This window comes from Dermacentor variabilis, chromosome 4 (assembly GCF_050947875.1).
Source record: "Dermacentor variabilis isolate Ectoservices chromosome 4, ASM5094787v1, whole genome shotgun sequence".
NCBI lineage: Eukaryota > Metazoa > Arthropoda > Arachnida > Ixodida > Ixodidae > Dermacentor > Dermacentor variabilis.
In genome coordinates this window covers 106,112,157-106,138,489 of record NC_134571.1, presented here as the reverse complement: position 1 = coordinate 106,138,489, position 26,333 = coordinate 106,112,157, and the positions used below count along the sequence as shown (strand labels likewise).

General features: G+C 44.1%; 1 protein-coding gene across 3 annotated transcripts in view; it reads left to right on the top strand.

Annotated features, from left to right (window-relative positions):
* LOC142579590 (cell adhesion molecule Dscam2-like) overlaps positions 1–26,333 on the top strand; it is a 237,618-nt gene that overhangs the window by 45,093 nt on the left and 166,192 nt on the right. Inside the window, exon 1 of one of the 3 annotated variants that reach the window (XM_075689966.1) lies at positions 164–241. The exons of the other annotated variants lie outside the window; for them this stretch is intronic. The gene's annotated coding sequence lies outside the window, so the exon portion shown is untranslated. Of the gene's footprint in view, positions 1–163; positions 242–26,333 lie in introns of those variants that run through there. 3 annotated transcript variants of the gene reach the window in all.

The following is a 26,333-nucleotide window of genomic DNA, read 5'->3' as shown; positions in this document are numbered from 1 at the left end:
AAACGGGTGCCGGAACTGACGACAGCAGTGGAAGGAGGCGTTTTTCAAAGAGACGTTGAAAGACCGCCTTTCTGCTTTGAAAGCCTCCTATCCGGGAAGGCACGGATGCGAGGCGGCAACGTGAGCGCCTTTTTTTTCTTTCCGTTCTTGCTTTTCGCTGCGCCGGCAACCGTGAGCGGACATCATGCAACTAGCGACGCGACGGGCTCCCACTCCCGGCGATGTTGACAAGAGAGAATTGGTACGTGCTCTTCCCTGGTCGTCATTACCAAGAACCCTGCACTTGGGGGTTTATGCCGTACTTTTGATTGCAGGTGGTTCGCTTTCTTTGAGTAACCGTGCGTCGTCAGTGCGTGCGCTCTGGCGTGCTAGTGTCTAATCGCCACAAGTTGCTTTAAAAGAACTTGTTTTACCTTTTATTCTCTTTCGCCGGCAAATAGCCTATACAAAGGAACTTAGAGTTAGTACCCAACAGCCAGTGTGTAGTCGCTAAGGAAGTAGGAAGAAATATATACGATAGTTCCATAACATTAGCACATGACTTTTACGTTTCGGTAATCTAGCCCTTTCTTTAATGCACACTCTCTTCTCTTTTCGGACAGTAGCTATACACAATCGGTGCTTTTACTACAGAACTTTGCTAACCGCAGTCGAGCTAGGTTCTTATTTATGTCCTTGGTTCTCATATGCTGTGAAATGTCTGCACTACTACTGCACGCGCTGCATGGACTGGATTGTCTAGCAAGTCACTCTTTGTCTCAAAAATGTCTGCATAAAATACGTTTAGCGATGGTGCTTTTTCAAACATACAAATATTATTAAAGCCCACGGCAAGAAGGTGCAGATAAACACAACTAACCGGAGAAATTGAAATGGACATATATAAAGCAAAAGCAATTCAAGAATTACGTAATGACATGCCTGAATGGTAGACAGCAACATGATGCTTCGTTAAGTCACACATAAGTAGGATGCCATTTATGCACCAGAAAAGCGGAGCTGGACATCAGTGGTATTAGCATCACGAATATTCTTTCGACTGAGCCATCGCGTGCCTTAATTCGTAAGGCCGAATCGCAGACGAATTAGATATTGTGTCAATTCATTTAGGTTTACATGCTCAAGGAAGGATTGCCTGAAAATGTTTTGGACTTGGCGAGGTATTTTCGACGACTGGTTTCATTCATTCATATTAGATGAAACCAGTACAGCTTATTGCAGTCTCAATAGAGCATCACGCGCATAGCAGTCACACACGCAGAGTCAGAAAAATATTCAAGGGTACTTAGGTATCCCTAAGTGTATGAAAAAAAATCTTTTCATTTTGTAACAAATTACATCAAGTCGGAGAGTGCAGAGTCTGGCTTGGTGCGATTTGTTCTTTCGCCAGTTAGATTTCTTGCCCAGGGCCCCGCTCTTTCGGTACTGACAAAAGGAAAGTAATTGTTGATCCCAGAAAAGTGCAAAGCAAAATTGTTCTCAAAGGAGTTATAACTCCATGTGCAACCCTTTTCTACCTCAATGTTTCTTCCTTCATCACTACGCTCATATCTCGCTTCAAGTTATCTCACAGTTCATATCTCTTATTCCTTCAATGCCTCACAGTTTGCAGCTTCTCAATTGCTAGACTGCTCCAATTCGACAAGATAGAGAGCCTGTAAGACTTGCTGCAAGAAGAGCGTTTCCCGGCTTAAACGATTCCGAGCGTCTTGACTTTTCTTTTCTTCTTTTTTATTGCCCAGTTTCTTCATTTTTACTGGTATTACCACCATGTATTGTGCATTCCAAGTTCAACGTGCATTTGCACTCATGCACACCCAAATGCTCACGTAATCGGGATAATTCAATTTGTTAAAATAAAACTTTTAAGAAGCAATTCTTTCTTGGTAAATGCCGTTAATGCGAACGAAGATGACTCATTACCTTGACCTTTCGTGAAAGCTTTAGTGGCAGGAATTTACTGATGAGTTACAAGGCATCTGAACACAACACATGCTCCTCGACGCTAGCGTTCATCCACGGCTAGTCACTCGTTAGCCACACGAGGGCTAGGCTCTTAGTTTACCCTAATTGTCGCTAGCCGTAGCAATCGCACTCTGCACAGGTGTTCGAAATTGGGTTGATTTGACCACACAGGCAACAGTTGAGTAAAGTGAGAAATTGGATTATGTTTGGGCGTTTGTTCTTCTTACACACAAGAACAGAAGAGCACCGATTCCGCTTTGTTGTCCTTGATTGGTGTGCCCCATCGCGATGATCAGGTTTACTTTGTCGCGCTCCGCGAATGCCAACATAAGCGAGCAGCATGGCAGGCGCATGTGCTCCGTTTTCCTTGCCTTGTCTTCGGCGCCATTGGCCATGTTATTCTAGGTCCGAGAACGCACGCCACGTTAGCACAAGAAACATCGGTAATTTCGTCAGGACAGCCTCTGTCATTCCAGTAAGTGCTTCCTCTTTTTCAACGCTACTTTCGTGTTCTAAGTTCACCGCTCGCTACAACTGTATACGTGTGCTTGCTCCCGTGCAACAAGCATTCTTTCTCACAGCAGCCGTTGTGTGTGTGTGTGCGCTTTTTTTTTTTTGTGCGATCCCGATATTTGCATGATTCACAAGTTCACTTTCTGCAGGTAACGCCTGTCTTCGGCGTTTTGCTGCTTTCTTTCTTACCGAACTTTTCCTCGAACGGCAAGCGAGAAACTGTTTATTAAATTCTTTTTTGCGACCAAAGACACTGATAGATTCCTAAGCAATATAAAATGAACCCGTGATCTGCGTTTTTTTTCTTTCTTTCTACTTTTCTGAAAACATCGCATAAGTAGCTTCTTGTCGCCATCATTCTCAGAAGGATGTTTCTGCGGCACTGAGTACCTTTGCCACAAAGTTTTAAAAAAATCCTTCGACCTGCGATCGTTGTCTCAAAGTTTATTTTGTTTTGGTCCATCAAACCAGGCCTGCTTTCCTACTCGCCTACGCCGGCGTCTTTTAGAAAACCTTTTGCTCAACATCTTTTTCGTTTTCCTGGCAGTTATATTGAGAACACGGGTAGCACAGGGTTCCCAGTGCCTGTATTTGCATGTACGCTTCCTCCGCTCATCTTCTTCGTGCTCCTCGAACGCGCTTATTGAACATTCCTCGAACCTGTTCAAGGTAACGAGAAATCTCGATTTCTCCGAGAAAACTGCTGTAAGAGCTGCTTTCTTGCTTTGTGATTACCGTATTTCTTTCACACGCGTAGTGTTCACCTCTAGCTATATTGCATTTTCTTAGTCTCGCGTTGAAAGAAAGCTTAAATTGCTACTACCGTTCCTGTTGCTGGGAGCCCTTCAGCCCATTTCTTTCTTGCGTGCTTGTCGTATCTCTCAGCGTTAATGATTCATCGCGCCGCCAGATTATGCGCATGCCCGCGTTCTACGCGGATACCTTGATGCACGTGTATTTGCGTCCCAAGCACGAAGGGCTAATGCAATATTTCCAGAAGCCCCCTATCTCTTCGTTCCTTGTTACTCCCTAATTTCTATGCAGATTCTCAACCTCTTATCAGTTTCTGCTTTCTATTTTGTGATAGTGACAATTTTCGCCTGAGCTTGCGCAAGTTGTCAGGAGAAACATGCATCGTGTTCGCGAAATTAATCTCGGCAGCTGGAAGAAATCGCTGCGAGAAAGCAAGAAAACGCGCAATCTAAGCCGCGCTGAGAACTTGCAGGAACTCAAAGTTTTCTCAAGCGCGTTGCATAGTGCGAGATACTTCACAACAAAGTTAGATGAACAACGAAACCTTAGGCGAATAACTAGTGTGATGATCAATAAAACAAAGCTGTATCCCTAACTTTTGCGATGATTTAAGGCAGGTGCATGTACGAATATCAAGCATCTCGACGTAGGTGCATTCTTTATGGTTTCTACCTGGGTTAGCCTAAGAAGTGTGTTTTGTTTCCTCTTTGTTTCTGGAATTTAGGTATAGCCCGTGTCGTACAAATTATACGAGAGAATGTTCAGCGTCAGGCCCTGTTTTCTGCATCCACGTACAGTCAGCAATGTGGGCAAAATACGGCAGCATAATATGATCGTCGCTTTCACGTCTGAATTCACTGCAATGCTACTGAGTGGAACTTGAGTCTTGAACTCGAAAAAAGAAATAGTGGCATGAAAGCTTTACGTTGCTGATGAGAAAAACATCAATGTGGAAGAGACAGCAAAGCTGCCAGCTCTGCATCTTCGTTTCAAAGGACGCCGTATGTTAAAAACGAAGACTTCTTTTTCTTTCAGGCATCGGTTGTTAACGAGATTAACCAATAAAAAAAAATATAACATTTTTAGAGATATGGGAATATACAGAAACTTTTCTGTGCTTGTTTGCCTACTCGTCGATCAGTTTTCTTTTCTTTTAGGAAAAGCCGGCGATTAAAAAAAAATGTCCAGGAGAAAGTGGTTGATTTGTAATGCGCAGAGTCACCTCTGAATTGAAAAAAAGGTCACTACTTTAAAAAGCGAAAAGAACGCCATTTTATCGGTTTGTTACGCACCGTTACGTACTAGAGCTGAACTCTTCTTAAGGAAATAGACCGCATCCGCGTTTCTTATTTTCTGAGTGTGGTCGGCGTAATTTTACGTGAAGGAATTAGTTGTCTTCACAGCTCCTATAATAACTCATTGATTTGTTTGATCGGACAGTTGGTAAACAGGTATGCAACAGGTAATTTACACTAATTTGTGCTAGTCTTTAAGAACTTATGCAATAGGCGCTCTCAAAATCGCGACCGTTTGCGCAGGCTACAAGTTTCACAGCACCGAAGTCATACAAACCCGGTAAAGTGCTGCCCAAATCCTTCGTACCACCAACACATCACAGCAATCGGAACAACATGATTCGATTTCGGTCCAATTTCGAAACTTCATATCTCCCGCCTTCCAAAGCAGTCTAGTTGGCCCCATGCGGCCCCTACGGGTTTGGATATATGTTTCGGCTACAGGCAATAACAGAGTCGTACCGGCAGAAACGAACCACTGCTGTAACCTGCCGACAGCTTCTAAGGTTGTTGGGCAAAGCAAACGGTTATTCCATAGGAACACGAACGATGAAGACGGTACATAACAACGATTTCGATCAACGGTGTGGTGTTAGCTGCATCAACATCGAAAATATGGCCGAAAAAGAAAAAGGCGAAGTCTGCTTAGACGGGAGACACCTGCGCAGTGTTACTTGACACCCAAAAGAGCACAAATCGAGCACATTGCCTTTGGCAGCAAGAAACCCTCGAGCAAAGCCCCGACCGCCACTCTTGGTACGGTGGTTGGCTGTGTGTCACCGCAAGACGCTATAGCTCAGCTTACTCCTACTGTGTCGTTTCCCCCTAAAGAGTTATCATACTGCGTCCCAGGGCTTCTTGCAGTTAATGTTTCCTGCCCATACGACAGCCGAGTGTCCAAGAAACGGCCACAGTGCTTAACAGAAAGTCGAGCTACCAACAAGCCGCTGTATCTCACTACGCAACGTGCCACTGGCGTTTGCAGCCTTCGCATTACTCCCTCTCTCTCTCGCTCGTTCATAGCCGGTCTGCTAGCTCACCGCCTGCTTCTTTCAGTTGTTCGTAGCCTAGTTCACACTTGCGATCATATTTCTAGGTTACTGCGTTTTTGTGCTGATCTACTTGGGTACAATAAGTGAACTTGTTAATGTCGAGATAACTAGCGAAACTTCCGAGCCTCGCTTACGCGTAGCGCTACTTCTGCATAGGCACCCACTTTCGATCTATTTATAGTTGTTCAAAACCCACCACACTTGATTAATTACAGCCATCAAGGGAGAACCATGCCCTTCAATATAAGGGGCTCGGTATTGGAGTGATGATTTACTATGACATCGTAGTAACACTCGCACAAAAAACAGGCGTGATCCTCTGCACGTTTATATTTTATTCGCCTCAAGCACATCTATAATTATTGAATATTTGATGGCCTTTAAGCTGGCATGTCTTTATTGAAAAACTGTGTCCGTCTGCATGTATTAATGCTGTATATATTATTTAAATTCCGGAATAGACAACATATATGGGTCTTTTTTGTAAAATGCTGAACTTCAGTGCACGTTAACTTTAACCTAAACTAAGGCCCGTAGATTTGTTGCTCAAACAGTGCGACAAATGCTTTGGCATCTTAGTGTTCTTTGAAAGTCAGGAAGAAAGCGACATATTGTTCTTCTCTGTCGCAATATGAGCTTTTTTTTATTTGTACAGAAAGCAGAGGGGGTATAAGCGCCGCAACACGGAACATATATTAGGTCAGGAACAAAGATGTGAAGTTATCATTATGGACTGTAAAACATGGTGCCTAAATAAATATGAAAATTTGTTAGCAGATGTACAGTCTCCTCCTAGCAGTTCTATGTATGATTCCATAACTTAAAAGCCTGCACTCTGTAAGTCATTGCTCCACTACAGGCTACCAATACAGGTATGCTGCAATAGAGGCTTCGCAGTTAGCCATCGACGACGCGGGTAGTTAAGCAATCATGCAGATCCGACGCACTGTGGTAGTCGGTCCAAGCGACGCTGCGATGAGGTTGGAAAACATGAATCGGCGCATCTCGACAAGAGACGCTCAGCGGATTTCGGTTATGAATGCGTCCCGGAACAATGTTGGCAAAAATATATGCAGGGTGTCTCGGCTCACTTTAGCCAGAGTTTAAAAATATGCAAAAGCCATGTAGCGAGCTATAAGAAAGATGCATGATGATGTTTGCCATCGCTTGGAGATACTCAAATTAATTTTTTTTCATTCACCCTAACAACATAATTATTCTTAATTAATCAATCAACTTCTCAAGTATTATTAGATGAAAAGTGTCAATGAAAAAATTGTAGAGCGACATGAAAGACTCCCGATACAGCTTACTGTTGCTCAATACCCGCTACGTTATTTTTCCGAGCATGAAAGAAGCCCGCGAATGCACGCCGCAAAATTGCCGCGCAACTAGCTGCTCGAGGCACTTTGCGTCTATTCGCGGCCTTCTCTCACGCTCGGAAAAATACTTTTATGTAGCACGCATTGACCAACATAAACCTTTATCGAGAGTTTCTCACGGAGCTCTACAATCTTATCATTGACACTTTTAACCTAATTATAGCATTTGAGAAGTTGATTAATTAATTAAAACTAATTATCTAGTTACGTGGAATTAAAGAATCATTTGAGTATCTTCAAGCGACGGCGAAGAACATTACCTTTGTTCTATCAAGCTACCCGGCATTTGCACATTTTTCAACTCTGGCTGAAGTAAGCAGAGACACCCTGTGCAGCCGCATGTTGGAGGTTATATACTCATAAGGCAAGCACATCACGTCGCGATACACTAAGTCAAGTGCATTCTGCATTAGCTCAGTGCAAACTTCAACGAGATAAAGCAAAAATTTCTCAAAGTTAACTGCAAGAATGGCATCCCAAAACATTGCAATCTCACATGAAACGAGAAAAGACATTTTTCATCGGCCTGTGGAGTTCTGTAAGTGATATTTGATAAAACGGCATATAGAAGTATTACTCACATTTACAGTTACGCACATGGTATTCCAATCTAGCAGGCCGCGCTCGTACTATTACGCCAGCGCTCGTGCTATTACGCCTTTTATGCTTTCTCGAAGAATATACTTAGACAACTCTCCTTCTTTTAAAACGTCAGAAAACGCTTAAGTTTATAGATTTCCAAGTTTCTTGGTTGTGTTTCATCGAACAGATGCCCAATTTCCTCCCAAGAAATGAGCCGATCGGCTCATTCCGCTCAGCGAAATAGTTTCGCGCTGAGCCTTTTTGCACAACTGTTTTACTGAGCCGTTTATTGAAGAGGGGATTGCGCCCTGTTTCATGCTGCTCCCGACCGTTTTATTCACACCATGGAAAACAACCATTCTAGTTCTCGTTTTAGGAGCTTTTCGTGTATGCCTTCAACAGTCCTTATCCACTTTATTCACTTGGAAAATCATATGGCCGCGCAGGTGGGACGCGCAGCATGCGTATATGCAAGGGCCTGGGCAAATAATAAAAGTTATTATGCAGCGCTTTTATACTGGTCATTCTCCTCTGCAGCAGTCATCATCCCGGCACAATCTGAGGAAATCAAGTTAAGAACTTCATGTGTGACCACATCGACGGGTGCAGAACTCGCGGTGCTCCGTGCTGCACTTGATTTCATTAAGCAAAAACCACCGCAACAATGGACAGTCTTCAGTGACTCCAAGGCAGCCCTTCAGTGCATACGAAGCCCAATGCGCCACGGACCCAATGAACAACTGGCCTCAGAAATTCGGCAGATATATCATCAAAGCTATGATAAGGGACACAACATAATCTTTCAGTGGCTTCCAGGACATTGTAACATCAGCGGGAATGACCAAGCCGACGAAGCCGCCCGATCGGCACATGACAGTGGTCAACGAGTCTTCATTCCGCTTTCGCGAACAGACCCTGCGGCTGGGCTGCGATTGATGTCCCGTGAGTGCACTTTGCCCCTGTGGGACTCAAATGTTTTCACCATGTGTCGGTTGCGTTCGTTGTCTCCGGACATACGGATGCACCTCCCGCCTGGATTACCACGACGTGAACAGACTATGCTTTACCGTCTGTGGCTAGGCGTTGCGTTTACAAACGCCTATGCTTTCCTCATAGGAATGGCCAACAGCCCCACGTGCGACACATGTAACATCGACGAGACGCTCGCACACATTATCTGTGTCTGCCCGCGATACAGTGCTGAGAGACAAGTGATGTGCAGGGTACTGGACCAGCTGGACAATCGTCCACTTTCAGAACTAAAAGCTTTAGGCCAATGCTCCGAAAGAACATCCGCGTTGAAGGCCTTATTCGCGCTATTAACGTTCTTGCGGTCTACGGGGCTTCACGACAGACTCTAAGAATGCCGCCCCCTACCGTTCTGTAGTGTAGGCGCTTTGTTCGTGCTTGTCTCCCTTTCTTTCTATCTCCCCCTTCCACTCTGTTTCTCTTTTTATCCCTCTTAACCCTTCCCCCTGCGCAGGGTAGCCAACCGGAACTACCTCTGGTTAACCTCCCTGCCTTTCTCTGCATTATTTTCTCTTTCTTTTTTTCTTTTTTTTTCCTCTACTTTTTTTCATCCTTGGAACCAGTTGCCACCTTACCCATTACAGGGTAGGCTACAGTAAATATCCTATGCTAAACTTCCATGTATTGTTTTCTCTTATCTCTCTCGCTCCCTTTCTTTCTTGATATGCAGCAACAGTTTTAACATTTCGATGATAGAGGCTTAGTTTTACTTGGAAAGTAATGACTTCTGCATACCAGTTCTTGAAAATTTACCGGCTGCTGGCGCTTCCTGAAACGCTATACAAACATTTCAGAGCGTAAAAAAAATTATAGGACTAAACTGGAATTTCCATTCATTGTAGAGGCAGCGCCAATTAAGAACCATCAATTATGTTTGCTTAGCGGTGCATAAAACTTGCACACTTGGCAATTTCCGTTGAATGAATTGGAGCGTTAAGTGCAGTGTGGTTCAGGGTAAGCAATATACTAAAATTAGCCGTGTGAATTATTTTCTTTCTTTCCCTTCCGACTGTGCGTTTTCCTTGTCTCTCTAAGTAATTAATTTGTGCGCGCTTTTTCTGAGCAGTCAACTCCATTTCCACATTTGTTTCCGATTTTTTTATAAGGCTCTCGCTTTACACTTTAACGGCCGCTTATTAACACAAGAGGGTTCTGTTGGTATTCATACCCATTCTTGATATTTTTCGCACATTCTGTGTTGTTCTCGGGAATTCCAGGACGCTTTGCTGCTCCACCACTCTCAGTTTACGTTAAGAATTTATTATCGCGGGCTGCGTTCGCATGACCATCCCGGTTACTTAGAATACACAATGCTGATTTGCTAACTTCTTGTAAGCGCGCAACTAACCAACATGTTTAGTAATCTCGGCTGCATGTCACATATAACCCATTCCGTACTTGAGAATTTTCGCCGTGACCCGTCTGTTTGTTGTTTTGCACTGAATGCCGACGTTTGGCATTAACTTGTCACACGTGCAATTGTCCTCACGCTTGTGTCGAATCCAGGTGCGCTCATTAGTTTCACTGGCCAAAAATAGCGGCAAGTTTTCTGAAAGTTATGTGAATTATGGCAAACACAGAGTTATGATGGCCTTCATCCTGCATTTTTAGCAGAAAAGCTGTCTATGGTTACGATCCCTGGATTTGTTCGCGTTTTTCACGTCGACAGGAAGCCCAGTGGGCCGACCCCGGCGAAAGTTAAGGGCCAACAGCAACGGCTTATGGCCCGTGAGGCAGAGGCGTAAAGCGAACATACAGCACAGCTTTCGTTTCAATATGGAACGTAAAAAAAACAAAGAAGACGTCAAACCACATGATTGAATACGAGGCGCGCGCACTTCCGCGTTGATCAGCATACATTGTCACCAATCGCTCGCCGTGGTCGTTGTCGGAGGCTTTAGCGTAGACATCTCAAAATCGAAAACAGAATAGTGGCTCACCCACTGCCGTAGAAGACTTTGGCCTCGGTTACTTCAACGATCTGATTCAATCAGATACCGTACACGGTTCATGCATCCATTCAACTTTGGCCAAAAACATTTCTCAAATAAGAATGGAAAACACCTGTGCGTATCATAGCGACGGCAAAGCAGTTATGGCACTAATTTTAAAGTAATGAATAAAATAAAGGTATTTATTAACTGCATTGAAAATTGCCTTTGTGTTCTATATCACTTTGAAGAGCCATGTGCGTAATGGGGGCGCATTGTGGGATCAGCGTTCGACAAGTTGCCCTATTACATTAGGCGGATCATATCTACTACTTCGCTGACCAACCACCCTTCACAGGAATAAATTGGTAGAATTGTTTTCTCTAGAAGACCCTGAAGGTGTGTTTATTCTGGGGAAGACGCCTTTATTCTATTTTTAACGCCCTAACATCTGGCAAATGGCGGGATGAGTTCAATTCCACGCACCACACGTATCATGCCATGCATATTCTTGCACACTCTTCGGGAATCTTTTTCACTTTTTAACGCCGTTAACATTGGTTCAAAATCTTCTCACTTAAATATTAGGATCGTGGAAACTCTACATTTTACTAAAACATGAAATGCCAGGTGGCCCATTAATACAGGATTCCTGGACGTTCTTGGACTGGATGTGCTTGGGCATTTTTCCGTTGTAAACATGTGGCACACCCTTGGAACGAATGGAACACAAGTTCGGGGTTGCTGCGTACAAATAACAGGTGTGAAAGTTTAACTTGATGCACTACTAGCGGTCGTGTGGTGGTATCACAGCCGCACGTTAATAGGGGAATAGCTAAAAAAGGGGTCTCCCACACCTGATGTGTTGTAGGCGGTCGTATCTTACCGTTACTTTCTTTCCCACCAATGCACCTGCACACACACACACACACACACACACACACACACACACACACACACACACACACACACACACACACACACACACACACACACACACACACACACACACACACATATATATATATATATATATATATATATATATATATATATATATATGCGAATACAAGCGATAGGTCTTGACTTGCAGATTGTATTGTCTGAAATATTTCATGACCACATCAAAGCCATAAACTTCCAAAATTAAGTTTCATTGCCTCCTACTTATCGGCACTAGCAAATTAAATGAACGCACAGGTAATGAGGTGTCCGTATGAAGACGCACGCGCACAATTACGATTCGAAAAAAAAATGAATTACAGTTACCTACATTTATGGATGTCTCTGCGAAGCACACCTACTGTCGAACATAAATGACAGTCTACGTGGAAAAAGCTGTTTTCCGATTATGTTGCTTTTCATATACATGTTCGTAACTTTATTTTGCTTTGCAATGCCATAGAATAACCTTTCTATTGTTTTGTTTTCCTTTTTTCTTACGTTTCTCGAGAGAAGCCTGCTTTTTGTAACGGAGGGGGGAGGGCAGTCATTACTTCCAGGTAATTACGCTCGGAAGGCTTATATCGACCATAAAAGCCCATTTCGCTGTTCTCAGTAGCCCTCTCTTGACTTCTCTATGAGCGCCAGAAGCCGAAATTATATGTCTCAGGCTGTATATTTGTATTCTGTTGAGCCAGCGAATCCTCATTGACTCATCTTTCCGACTATTCCCGTGCTGACAAAAAAAAATTATTAGATTTGTGGGTACTTCCTTACCGTATTCTTAAGAATCCCGTTATTATCATAGCTGCATAGAATGTTACAGTGTTACGACAAGAAAGCCAGGGAATCAGGAAGCGCAAAACGAATGGAAGAGTTGTTTTGTATTTCATCATCGAAGCCGTAAGCAAAACCAATTAGCATCGGATTTCGTCGCATTAACATTGCGCTGACCATCATGGGTCCCTGTTTTCCCAGACGAAAACATTAGGAAATACTGCTCTCTCAATTCGTCACATATCTAGCTCAGGAGGTTACGAAATTACGAAGAGAACGAACAAAATCTCCTAAAGAAAATTGTAGGAGCTGGAGAAGTTAACCAAAGTCAGCATTTAAATTTCTTAACGAAGCTAAACATAAGCAGTAGAGCTGTTGAAGGAAACAAAACTTATAATGACTTGCAAACAAGGAACTTGGAACAGAACTGTCCGATACCAGTAATCTACTTTGTACAGATTACTGGTACAAATTATACGCAGCCGTACAGCCTCTTTATGGTCAGACAACAAAGTGGATGGCGATAGACAGTGAAGTGATCTCTAATTTCAAAAGGAACATGGTGAAACACAAAGACACTGCTCTTTGTTTTAACATCTTCTTCCGTTTGTTAGGCGATAACTATGAGAGTCAGGGAGTGGTACTATAGTGAAACAATGTAACTTAGAACATTTAAGTTATCAGTAAAATTCTTTTTTTGGTGCAGGTGATAAATATTATACATACATTTTTCCATGTCGCATGAAAATATTGTTTCCTACTCTCGTGTGTCTTCTCCCTACGCTTTTAGTTTCGTCGAGCTGTTCACGACAGGATTCTGTCTAACGCAAATCGTCTAGATGATACGTTTCACGAATAATAGTTATGTATTACATATCAGGCAGAAACTTGGAGGCTGATTGAAAAGCTGGAGAATAGCACGAAAAAATGATACGCGTATAAGAAACCAGAAAGCAGCTTTGCGGATTAGATATCAAACGCGAATAGCCGATATTCTAGCTGAGATTATTAGGACGAAATGGAAGCTCGGCAGGCAATGAAACGGATAGGTACAGGAGGTAGTAGGATGTATTAGAAGCATAGGGTGGGGGGGTGGGGGGTAAGCTGGCGCAAGTCAGTGGCAAGTGGAGACCAATGGGGATGCTTTTGTCCTGCAGTGAACATAAGATAAAGTGGTGATGAAGACGATAACAGTGATTGTGAGGACTGAGGGATCCGGTACACTCGTGGTCAATAGGTGACAGTGCGAGTGGCTTCCCTTACTCCGCTCCACTGTTTCAACACATTGGGCTCTTGTGGTAGTTAATAATGATTGCTGCGCGTGCAGTTTCTTAGTGTTTCTCCTTGTTATCTCTTCCGTCTTTTAATTTTACCTTTAGTCAGGTCACATGGACGTTAATGCAGCAGAGTTTTGTTTTTTTGAGGCTGTGTAAATGTCTCCATTTGTCCTGACCTATCAGCATCGACTTTTTAGTCGTTACCTTTCTTGTGGCTTTACATGACAGCGATTAGGCACTATGGCCTTGAAGTGTTCTCTTGTGGTCAGTTCCAGTTGTGTTCGTAATTTACGAAGAGCCCTATATTATTATTTCTTTCAGTATTTGGAACTAAGAGGATCCGTTCTATGTAATCGCCCCTATTGTTTGAAGCAATGCTATTTCATGTCTATCACTTCTACAGGCCACTCTAGGACTAAACCTACGAGAGCGAAAAATCAAGTACAGACCAGTCGGACCTTGAATGTTGTGTGTTTAAACATCCGTCGCCATTCACTTGCTTTAGATATGCACACTTGGCACATCGTAGCCAAATTTTTCTGTAGATCAAGAACAAAACAATATGGCAGAAACCATCCTCGATGATTATCTAAGTCATCGCAAAGAATTTCTACCCTGGAAATGGGCCACAGGCCAAACATACTGACGTCCTCCCGGGGAATCACTTTCTTGAGCACTGCCGCGCATGCGCAGGCCATGACACCCTGACGACGTGCCATTGGAACCAGAGGCGATCGCGGATGCACACATGCATGCTACACAAAATCCGTCGTCGGTAAAGTGCTTTCGAAAGTGCGCGTGCACGTTTTGAAAGTGTCGGTACTCCAATCGAAACAGTTTTAGTCTCGGCGGCCGTCCGTTTGGTTTGTCCCTATTCTTCGGTTGCGCCTGGCTTCTTGATAGCGCAGCTGGGCGAGGTGCTGTTTCATAGCCGCGCGCATCTCGTCGGTCCGTCGCTTCGCCTCCTGTCTCGCCGCCCTCGGCGCTTTGACACGCATTCAGTACCTGCGTCGCCATAATCGTGGAGTAGCATGTCAGGCGAACAGCCAGGCTAACATCTCCCGCACATCATGAAATGCGCGGATCCGACGCTCTATGGGAATGGATGTAAGCGAAGCATTGCATGCTGTTTGTTGTGACTGACGATAATTAGCGGTCATGTTGGTGGCGAATATGTAATTTACTCAGCGTTTAGTGCAATACGAGAGTAGTGGGCTATTGTTAAACGTTTTCTTGCGTGCTCCACTGATGTTTGTCTGCGTAGTCCACAGAACACACAGGGGGACGTGTTTGCTTGTGGAGTTGTTGTGCGCCATTTTTCATTATCTCTGAGAAGGCTGAGCATTATCATTTACTCACATGACACATCGCATCGTGGCATAAGTGTTAATGTTTAATTGAATTGTGGGGCGGTACCTAATTCAATTAATTATTATATTTGTATGTATGGATTGTATTTGCGGACTGCACCACGTTTCGCCGCTTAGCGAAGACCCTTCTGTTCGACGCGACGCTCCTTTCGTGCCTCGATGTCCTCAACGATGAGTGCACGCTCTGGAGCCATCTTGCTGGCGCGTTTTTAAGTGCTCCTTCGGCATACGTGGCCACCACACTGTTGAGACGCCAACTCCAAGCGCTCTCTTCAGCCTGTGAACGATTGTAATGCTTACACTATCACAGCCCGCCACGCGGCCTCCACAGCATAGCACCTGCATTTTTGTCGCATAAGAAAGCAAGCACAGTGCTGCCATCGGCATAAACTGTAAAACGCTGCCGCGGCGGCGCCGGCCGGGATGCGCCGAGGCGAGCGCCCTCTGGTGGTGTTGCGAGAAACCCAGCGGCGCGTGTGAGCAAGACCATTACAGTGACAGCAGCGTCCGGAAATTCGGGAGAACAGGCAAAGCAAGCTTCGCTTTAAAAGCTCGTATCTATGTCTCTCACTGCTCTGCAATGCCTCTTCTGCAGAGCCTTTACACTCTTCCATCCCTCTTTCACTTGATTCTCTGGAAGCCTGATTGTTGTACCTGTAAGTAGACGCGTACACGCAACATAGCGCAGCTAGCGCAACCGAGCAACGTGTGTTTGTAGCGCGAGTGCAGCAAAGGAGACGCCAAGCCAATAGCGGCGATCGAGCGGGCACACCGTCACAAGAGCGGTCTCGCGTTTGACCTTGGCTCCGCCTAGGCGAAGAAAAGGTTCGCAATTAAAACGCGGTGTGTGAATTCAGAATGCATTATTCGCATCGAAGAGCACGCAACAGCAATATGCAACGACAAGCACGTAGTTTGTACGAATCAGATAGTAGCCTGGAAACATGTTTTTCCAAACAATAATTTCCCTTTGATTCGGTTCACTTGTTATCACCCGCTCCACTGAGTGGCAAGTTCTGGCAATAGGGAGATGTAGTTTCGTGTGCGTCAAAACTAAGGGAGTACACGTATTTGAAAACAAGAATGGTTACAATTTACGTTCCCTGCAATAATTACTCTCTCATGAGCGTGCGCGAGGCTGCTTACATAATGATATTCTAAAGCTATTGAAGAGTCATCTAGGCACCCGCTTCCCTATAAACTACAATCCTAGCACTAGCCTTGATGCGTTGTTTAGTGGGACCATTCCTGCGAATGTCGCTGCAACGAAGCACCGTGGCTAAAGAAGTCGTACGGAATGTCTTTCCGGAAACGTGCTTTGTAAAGCGAAGATTTCTTTGCATACCGAATCGCGGTTTCCTTCCGTCGGTCCACATCTCTCAGGGAGTGTTTGTTGGTGCTCTAAATATTCGCTGCACGTTGATCGACTAAGTAGTTCGCGTCAGTGCTTCTGTTCTCTGCGGAATCAAACAATATATCACGACATAACACCTGCATGTAAAATTTAGCCTTCTATTTATCTTTAACGCAAACATACCTCATAATGCAATAGCGCATTGAAGGGATTGTTTCAGTTTTGTAATTTGGGCTAAACCATTGTTTAAAGTTGTATATGAGCCATCGGACGCTCCAGCGTTTACAGCATGGAATAAGCAACAAAGCAGTCTCAGCGCACTTAGGTTCTGCATTTTCTGATAATAAAGCCGTACATAACGCCTGAAAGTATAATGTCGGCTAATGGGTACCTTGAAAGAGCACACACATCTTCTTAGGATAGCACACGACTTTTCAGCAGCTTGTTTGCTTTTTGTATACTTCATATATTTGTGCTCCCACATTTTTGGACCACTCGGTTTGTGCCACTATGATACAAGGGGAGATGACAGCCTTAAATATATTTCTTGTGTATCACATTTCTCCCAGCTCCAATCTCTCCTCACCCCTCTTCCCTTGAGAAACACTGAACATCCCTCTCGTCCTCTTAACACATCTGCGTCGACGACTCACACTGTCCATGTGAATCAACAGCTGTGTGAATTCTGTCATATGTTCCGAACGGCGTAGTGCATAAACATAAACAGTACAAGACCTTAAAAGTTGAACTTCTGCTCTAAATAAGTACTGCATAAGATTGTAGATTGAACTGCATTAAAATAACGTTTCCCTTCACCTAATGAGAGAGATAGAGAGAGCGACAAACGCAATATCAAAGGCAGAGAAGTTAAGCGGACGATAGATATTCAGTTTGATACCTTGCACTGGGGAAGGGGTAAAGGGAGACAGAAAGATAAAGACAAATGCACATACATAGAAAGTGAGGGATATTACAGAAGAAAAAAAGGAAAACACACGCGCACGCGCACGCACGCGCGCACGCACGCGCGCACGCACGCATACACGCACGCATACACGCAAACACGCAAGCACCTGTGTGAACTCAGGAGTGTCACAGCTGTCACAGTCCTTTAAACAGGCCGCTTATCCACAAAAACTTCAGTAGCGCCTTCATCGCTTTTTGGATCGCCATTAGCCAGCACTATAAGATCGTCTGCTCAGAAAGCGGCCGGTCGTCGAGGCGTGCTAACTCCGTCACGAGCGACTGTCTCTAGAAGCTCTAGCGGGGACAATGACCGATGATATATACGATCGTTTCCTCGCTACAGCAGCTATCACAGGCAGCACCGTCAGCCATTCCGGTGCGGCAAGGAAATGTATTCGTAAAAGAGACTCCAAGCCACAGTCGTCAGAGTGGCAGAGACAGAGTGTCAGAGTGGCAGTGACTTGATCAAGATAATTTGCATACATCAAGTGCTTCTTCGCAGAGAATATGTCTTAAATGTTTCAAGAAACCTTGCGTTAACATTGGTTCCTACAAGCGCGTTGTATCTACATTAAAAAGAATTTTTGAATAACACTATGGACGCTATAACGTAAAACTATTCCAAACTTTTCTATTCCAATTCTGCTATCAGCCCCCCACGATTGGTCAAAAACTTTTTTAGACCACCCCCACTTCACCTGTCTGTCACGCGACGTCACGAAAACCGCGATAGCTCCCCATCTGATATGATGTGTACAGTGCACTGGCTCTGCCCCAGTGAATCCCTCTCCACTTGAGCCTTCTCCTCCCCTCTTGTCAGCCAATTAGATACGACAAGCCGCTCAGTGTAGGCAATGTTATTCGCTTTTCAAGCAAACAAAAGTGACCTCCTATGAACGAGGAGAGCGTTCGATTGGTCTGTTCAGAAAACCCTGCGGGTGACCGCCCGGTGCTTGCGTCGGTGGTTACGCAAATTTGACGTCAGGAGATTGGAATAGAAACATGTTGGAATAGCTTTACGTTATAGGGCCCTATGACCAAAGATTATCACTGCTAAAGAAGGAACACGTGCTAGAAAGAAAAGCAGCAGCGGCAACAGCAAAAGAAAAAAAAAGGAATGGAGCTCGAAGCAGTAATGCGCCAAATTTCGTTGCGTTTAACTAATAGGCGAATACTATGTAAGGCGCGCAAAATTGGCGAAATAAACCGAGATAGTCCGAAACGTGCGAGGGTGGCGGGTAGAGGGGGAGGGGGCGGGCACAAGGTTATGCTCAGCCATTAGTTACATGTTTCCGCACCGGCACGCTTTAACTACTGGCTTTTAGCAACTTCCACTATACGCGCTGCAGTACGCGCTGCCTTGGCGATGCAGCTGCTTTATTAAGTCGGCCCAGATTGTAAACAGGCCAGTAAACATTCGCGGCGAGAGCCAGCATACCATCCCTTTGGCGACCAACCGCGTCTCCGCCGCTGCATGGTTGCGGCCAAGTGTTCCGACAGGGGTCGCTTAGGCGTCTTGGGCGATTTCCACTGGGCTGCAGGAAGGAAGCAAGGCGAGAAGAATGCAGACAGTAGAGAAAGAGAAATAGACCCGCGGAGGAGGAGGGCACAAATTATCAGTGGTATAGCCACGGGACGGGAGCCGCGACCGGCGCTTGGCAGGCCGTTTCCTGTCCGTCCCGGAAGAGAACCGGAAGTGCCACGCACTGAGGAAGCGGAAATTAATCCCGCCGAAGGAGAAGCCAAGGGCAGAGAGATAAGCGTGGCAAGTCGTCGGTTGCCGCCGGAACGAGGGCGACATTGCGGAACATAAAACGGCGCCCGAATCGCTGTCTCTGGTTTTGGAATTCAAAGCGAGACGTGTACTTTTCTTTTCGCAAGGAATGCGGCGCCTGAAAGACCTTCATTTTTCTTCCTTTCTGCGATCTTGTTGGTATCCCATACGTAGAATTCCGGACTGAAATTGCCCTGAGTGGCGTAATGGACTCACGTTTTAGGTTTTTAAGGTTTCGTAGCTTCGGACATATATGTTCTGTTTGACGCGTTTTATAATAATTTCTTAGAACCATTTTTTTCCTTCTTCACCTTTAAGTCATCTCGGTTCGTGCTCTCAACAGCCGTGAACCTATTACTGTAGACTAGGATTCGGGCTTTTTTGTAAGAACATTGCCCTACAACTCCTCTGAAGTTGCACTTCTCCGTCCACGCAGAACGAACCTGCTAAGAAATTATATGATGCTAAGCATAACTTAAATCCGAATAAAGTTTGCCCGATGACAAAACCAAATGACGTCTAGACGCATTCAACTGTTCAAAATCGACAGTTTCTTATTTTTTTTTTTGCGTGAGCACAGTTCTCTATTTTTTATGCCGTGCATTGATTAATGCACTTGCACAAATATTCTCCTGGTTGCAAAGAGCGCCTTAATAAGTGCTGTGGCAAAAACGCCACTTATCGTTCGTATTACATTTATGTGCGTAGACGCAGGGGTTCTTTTTATATAGGGATTCACTCAGCCTATACGAAGCTGATACAACACTCAGTCCCCTTCATATGAACAATGCGTTTTGAAACGGACCGGTTGTTCCCATGAAACGTCTAGAACAGCAGGCTCAGCTCTCAACCAGCATTTACCGCTTGATTAGTTATTCGAAATGATTTTTTTTTCCTTAAACGTGCGCGCTTTACCGCAGTCAACGTTATTCGTTTGTGCCGACTCGGCTATCAAGCACATAGCGGTGAAACCATGAAGAACTAGATGTAGGGGAAGAGAAAGGAAGGCAACAACGGACACTGACAGCAAGGATGAGACGTCGAAGGCAAGTACTATATAATACAACAGAGGTAATGCAAATCCAGAGCTTTACACATGTTTAAAAACACATATTTCCCGTTTCACTTCGTCGTAAGAGATCCTGTATTCCCAAGTAAACCAATATGTTACTATGCATGGGATCAGAGTTAACGAGTCATAAATAGGCTTTTAGTAGCAGGGATGCAACGGGGGCAAACATTAGCCCAGCCCTCTCGCCTCATGTTTGTATTGTCCAACAGAAACAGACATTTCAATATTTTGAGATTTCTAACTTCTGCAAGCAATTTCTTGTACGTAGGCCTCTTTTCTTTCTTTTTCTTTTTCATAATTAGGCTAAGAAGTGTCAATAAAACGTTATTGTAGTCGACCGGCGTGGAGAAAACATACGCCTGTACACCTGCAGTTAAGACAGGCAGTAGTCCCTATATGTCTTACGCAGAATATTTCCTCAAACGAGGTACCAGAAATTCAGCTCTACAAACAATCCTGCTGCAATTCTATGCGAGAGTGGTTTATTTTAAGCCATATTTGTAAAGTTCATAGCTCGTTTAACCGATAATCTTTAATTTTCAAAATTAGGCGAGGTGTTTACTCTTGTGACCTGACTGCTTGAGGTAATCTCCCTTCGAACTAGCGCGGTAATCTTTGCTCTTCAAGGAAATATGAATGCCAGCAGCATAGAAAGATTTCTCCTTGCATCGCCGTCGTGAACGGACAAACTCTTTACCTCATCTGCTACGGTGAGTTGAAGGTCTCTCGGGAATATTCCAGTGCTGCGAACAAATGAAAACGGCTTGCAGCGAGTTCCGGACTGTATGGCACATACGGAAGTACCTTCCAACTGAGATCCAGGAAAGTGCACATAGTGCGGTGCGCGGTATTCCGGCGTGCATTGTCCAGCGGTGGAGATAACGCCCATGGTAATCAAGCCCGTCCTTTTGTTCCTCACAATGCGCCCTCTACACACGTTGCAAAACCTCACAGCAGTGCTCCTTGCCGATAAACCTAAAGGCTAGGAGGAAATCAGCATAAAAAATCCTGCATTCTTTCCCAAAAGATCGTTGTCTTGTGTTTCACTGCCAACTAGTCATGTCTTCCGGGATCGTATTCCACAGACGCCGGACCTATTCTAAACCGCTTGCACCACTGAAATATTGTGCTGCGGCTTGCTATCTCGACACCATGCTGAGCTCGAAACGTAACGTGAATTTGCTTATATTTCAACCCTCCGTTTGTGAGCAACTTGATTACAGTGCTTTATTCGACAAACGCGCGCACGTTCTCAGGCTGCTCAACCACATTGGTAAACACGTCATTTTCAGCGCTAAGCGAGATCAGCGCACGCCGACTTGATAGGCCTACGTGGGTCTCGGTAATGCACGCAAAGCGGTGGCGCTTGTTGTATTTGTAAACGCATACTTCGGGAATTTCGGTCTTGACATGAGCGATCGTAAATCAACGTTTTTTGACGCCTTAAGTGCTTTATTTACTGTTCGTTAGTAAGTGTAGACGAAGATAGCGTAACAATTTTCTCGGGAGTACCAAGAAAATGGAAGTTTCTGCGAATAGCTATTGCAGTAGAAAGCTATAGTCTTGCAAACTCATTTTGAAACCAAAATCAAGGTGCATGGTCGCACAAATTAGCGCTTCCTCTTGGTCGAGGAGCTCGTTCGAGCAGCGCAATAAAGCAAGAAAATGACGCATAACAAGTTGACTATTCGTAGCAATTGTTTATTCTATAAGTCATTTTTCTTTTCCTGACAACTTTCTCTCCTGCAGAGCAGCGTACCCCGCCAGCACGCTTCTAAAAAGCTATGCCTTCACAATTTCGAATCCTAGTAACTAAAACTATTTAACTTACACATATTATAAGGGGCGCTGGTATATGACAGGACAAAACCACTCGCGAATGTATGCAAATTCTCAAGGCGTAAAGGCACCTGTGCTGTGTAAGAGAGTTCCTAGGCACTTCATGTCTTAGGTGTCTGGTTTAGGGATGCCCGAAGACCCAAGGCAATGCACATTCCTTGCTATATTCATTCAAGTTCCTTGTAAGGACGGGATATTCTCAAGCTCTTACTACTTATAAGCTAAGGTCTTCCATGATTCCTGCTGTATATCCTACGCATATTTCCATATGCTACGTCCGCTCCACTCTGTGAATGTACCTAGGCATCCTCCATGTTGACTACGCCGCCGGTCCCGCAAGAAAAGTGCACTGCGGAACTCCTCTAGAGAGCATCGCTGAAAAAAGCACGACATCAGGTAACCACAGGCAGTGTTTGTATACCGCCTGTCTGGTTTACTACCCGCTGTATTATAAGCATTGTAATCGGACGCTCGTGACTTAACGATCTTGTCAGCTGACAAGGCTTAATGCCGTTTGATTAGGCTTCTATGACCTTCCAATGTTGCAAAACACTTGAAATAGAAAGAAATTGCCTTTCACTTAGCTCTTTACCTGCAAGCATTCCTGCATAGAATATCCAGAACGGAGTTGTTATGCAGGTGTCCCTACCAAGACAGCTAAAAGGTACCCTCCTTTTTTTTCCCTCACAGTGTTTATTTCGTGTAGGGCGTTTTCGTTTCTGTCAACTTGACTTCTTCCGAACGACGGCAACGGTTCGCTTTTACAACGACGCTTAATACGGCGTGGCTGGCCGGAAGAATTGGTAACACGGTGTGCGGCTTATGCCGCTGAGACCAACGTGCTCTCCCGATTACTCCGTTACGTTACTCAGTTTCGATGTGGGGAGTGGAAAGAAATGATGTACGATTACGCTGTCTCAGCCTCATGGGCGAGGGAAGGAAATCACAGATTATTCTTGTTCGCACAGCGTTTGAAGACCCATCTGGTCGGAATATACCATTTACATCAAACCTTATCCGATGCGCTAGCCCAGTGGCCATCGCGTTCAGCTACTGGGTTAGAGTCCGTGCCACGATGGGGCGTGTTTCGATTCCGGCGTAACACTGAAACGCTCGTATACCTAGATTTAGGTGCGCGTAAGAAAAAGAAGTAGCAGGTGGTCAAGATTACCACTGAGTCCCTCATTGCGGTTTGTTTCAAAGCCACGTCACTGCTTTGTGACGTAAAGTCAACCGCGAAATTTCACAGAACACGAGATCTGAGAAAAAACTGAATATCTGTGCAACCCAGTATTCGCATTTACAGCCCAACATTGTGACTCTCGGTTTTACTGACTACAGTTACTGGCTGCACAGTAAGGAAAAGTTTTCTAAGATCCACTGTTATCTATCTATCTATCTATCTATCTATCTATCTATCTATCTATCTATCTATCTATCTATCTATCTATCTATCTATCTATCTATCTATCTATCTATCTATCTATCTATCTATCTATCTATCTGTCTATCTATCTATCTGTCTGTCTGTCTGTCTGTCTGTCTGTCTGTCTGTCTGTCTGTCTGTCTGTCTGTCTGTCTGTCTGTCTGTCTGTCTGTCTGTCTGTCTGTCTGTGTATGTTTCTGTCGGTCTGTCTGTCTGTCTGTCTGTCTCTGTCTGTCTGTCTGTCTGTCTGTGTATGTTTCTGTCGGTTTGTCTAGGACACACAGACCTAACGCGATGTTGAACTCTAAATGACGCGAAGGTTGTTTGAGTTAAAGAGGCGACTAACTCGCTAACTCAAACACGAGTCTGAACGCATTCACTTGAACTACCCTGTAGGACCAGACAGCCTGATGGAGATGCAGGCTCGGTTACTGCGTGGCCGTAGCAAGGAAGGCAAGAGTTAGCAAAGAACACGTGAAAAAGTAACGCTTTCACCATACGGCACTGCCAATAACATCCAGTCTCGCTCGCATCTCCCTGCTACCACGAGCTACCTTACTTTCAGTTTTCTTAAGTTCCTCAGATGTTATACAAACCGCCTTCGCTCTGTTCATCTAAATGGTGGTATACCTCCTTACGTTTTGAGATAAAAAGGCTTAGAAAAGGCAGCGATTCTTCATCTTGTCATATAAGAAGTGTACCACGGCTCCAAGTTTGCAACAAAAGCCGCCCCTATACCTATCGGTTTCCAAATATCACGACAGCAACCAAATAGCCGCTGCTGATTCTATAGCTCAACTTCTTTGTTTCTTGTTTCTGTCGTGATAGCGTCTATTTCCTAAGGCTATACATCTACTCCCTAAGGCTCTCGCGTTGCGTGCACCGACAAGGCAAGCTTTTTTTTTTGTAGCATAATTTTTTTAGTGTTCCATTTCCTTGTACACATTGTCTCTTCGGAGCATTCCGGACAGGCTCACAAAAAAGGGAACAAGAAGAAAGTAGACGCGTTGTTGAGGAAGGTCGTAGCTCTAAGACCAGCGGCATCCATCACGCAGCTGGGAAGCATTACGTGCATTCCGCAAATTTTTTTCCCGTTGACTGTCGGAATGCTGGGCACGCGAAAACTCCACTTGAGGGAGGAGCTTACTTGCAAAGTAGCAGGCTTTCCAGGAATCAGGTTGCTGTCGTTGAGCCTTCTCTGCGGTTTCTATTTGAACCTACATAGACGACAACGTCCTTACAACTTCTGCAGTTTGTTAAAGGGAGAAACTGCATTGATTTTTAAACTGTGCCGTTTTCAATAGTTTGTGTTTATTTTACGCTCAGCTCTTCCCCTCACTCCTCGGGACCGTGTGCAGCTTTTCTTGTGCGCTGGAAACTGTCGTGAACATTATTGTCGTGCAGCCAATCGGCAGCGGGGAACTAAGCATAAGCACCAATGATGAAGAACAACATGAGGTAGTTGACACATAATTACGCAAAGCAATCTATTAATAATAATTTTACATCAAATGCAGGCGCACAGATATTTCATTGGGGCATACTGTGTCGTTACACGACATGGTTCACATCAGCGGAATTATGACTTGGCCAGCTTCGGACACCCAAGCCTCTAAATAAGGTTTCTTTTTTTTTTGCACCTAGGTTTATGTAACAGCGGCGCATTGCCAACACACAATGCTCGGTCACGTTGCTTACAGAGTATCTTAAAGGCAAATGTGTGGTTTTAAATTATTTCAATTTAAGCAATGCAAACAGCAAGACGGCCAGTAAATGAGCTATTCTACAGTACGTTAGTCAGGTAAATTAAGTTTCCCTAATGCATATATATATATATTATTTCATTAAATAATACAGGCCCCAAAGGCATCGGGTAAGGGGAGAGGCTCCAGTCAAAGATTATAATGTACAATAATTATAGAATACATATGTGAACATATATAGAAATAATCCCGTGTAAGAAATGAGCTAACATAGAGTAAAGTGGTGTTAAAGTTGTACAATGAACAATTTATATATATATATATATATATATATATATATACTAAGCAAACGTGAACAAACATATCGTCATTACTATAGGAGGAAGAGTCAACTCGCAAGAGGTGCGGCTAAATACCCGATTGAGATTATCTTCCCTGATGGCGCCCAGTGCAATAAATACCGGATGTTTCAGCGAACACTTTCAAACTTTTTGAAAGGTTGCCTGTGGGAAATAGCCCAATTATAGCACATGAGCTGGTCTACTCGAAGAGGCGGTCATGACTTGCATAAAAAATTGAGATGCATAATCGACTAATTAATATTCACCTATTTACCGGAAGACATATATTACAATTTACGAATTCTAGACGTGAAATTTGCAAGTCGGATTCACTTAGGACGAAGTCTCAGGATGACACAATTTTTTCGATAATAATTCCTGAACTTTGCGAAGAAATGCATTGGCGTTCAAGTTACTGTAACGCTTCAATGCACAAAACGACGTTTTGCTAAGAAAGCAACTAAAACGCCAATTCATGAATTCGCAAGTTTGCAAGTGAATCCGACTTGTGAACTTCACGTCTAGAATTTCTAAATTGTAATATATATCCTTTGATTACTACTGAAATGTGAACTTTACTAGCCATGTACGCACTACTGTACGCGACCTGATTTTAATAGTTCAGGTAAAGTAGCTACAAATAAAAACTTTCGGGTATTGAGGGGGTGATCGTTCACTTTTATCCTTCTAATTACTCAATGTGGATTCATTTCCTTTCTACTTGTTGAGAATGACTAAACAAGACCACTTTACAGTACAAATTATCGTGTTTGGCGCTATCTTCGACCTCCCGCCTTACGTGAGCAGTGGCGAAGACATAAAAATTGTCTTTTCTGGTAACTCCCAAAGCGAAAAATTTCTCTGTAAATACGCTTTGAGCCGATATTTCAATGCTTTAATGAAACGAAATTCTTCGTATGACGGGTCGTTAGAGTAAGTATATCTTGGTATACTCGGCAATTACCACGACTGATTGAGAAATGTATCGCT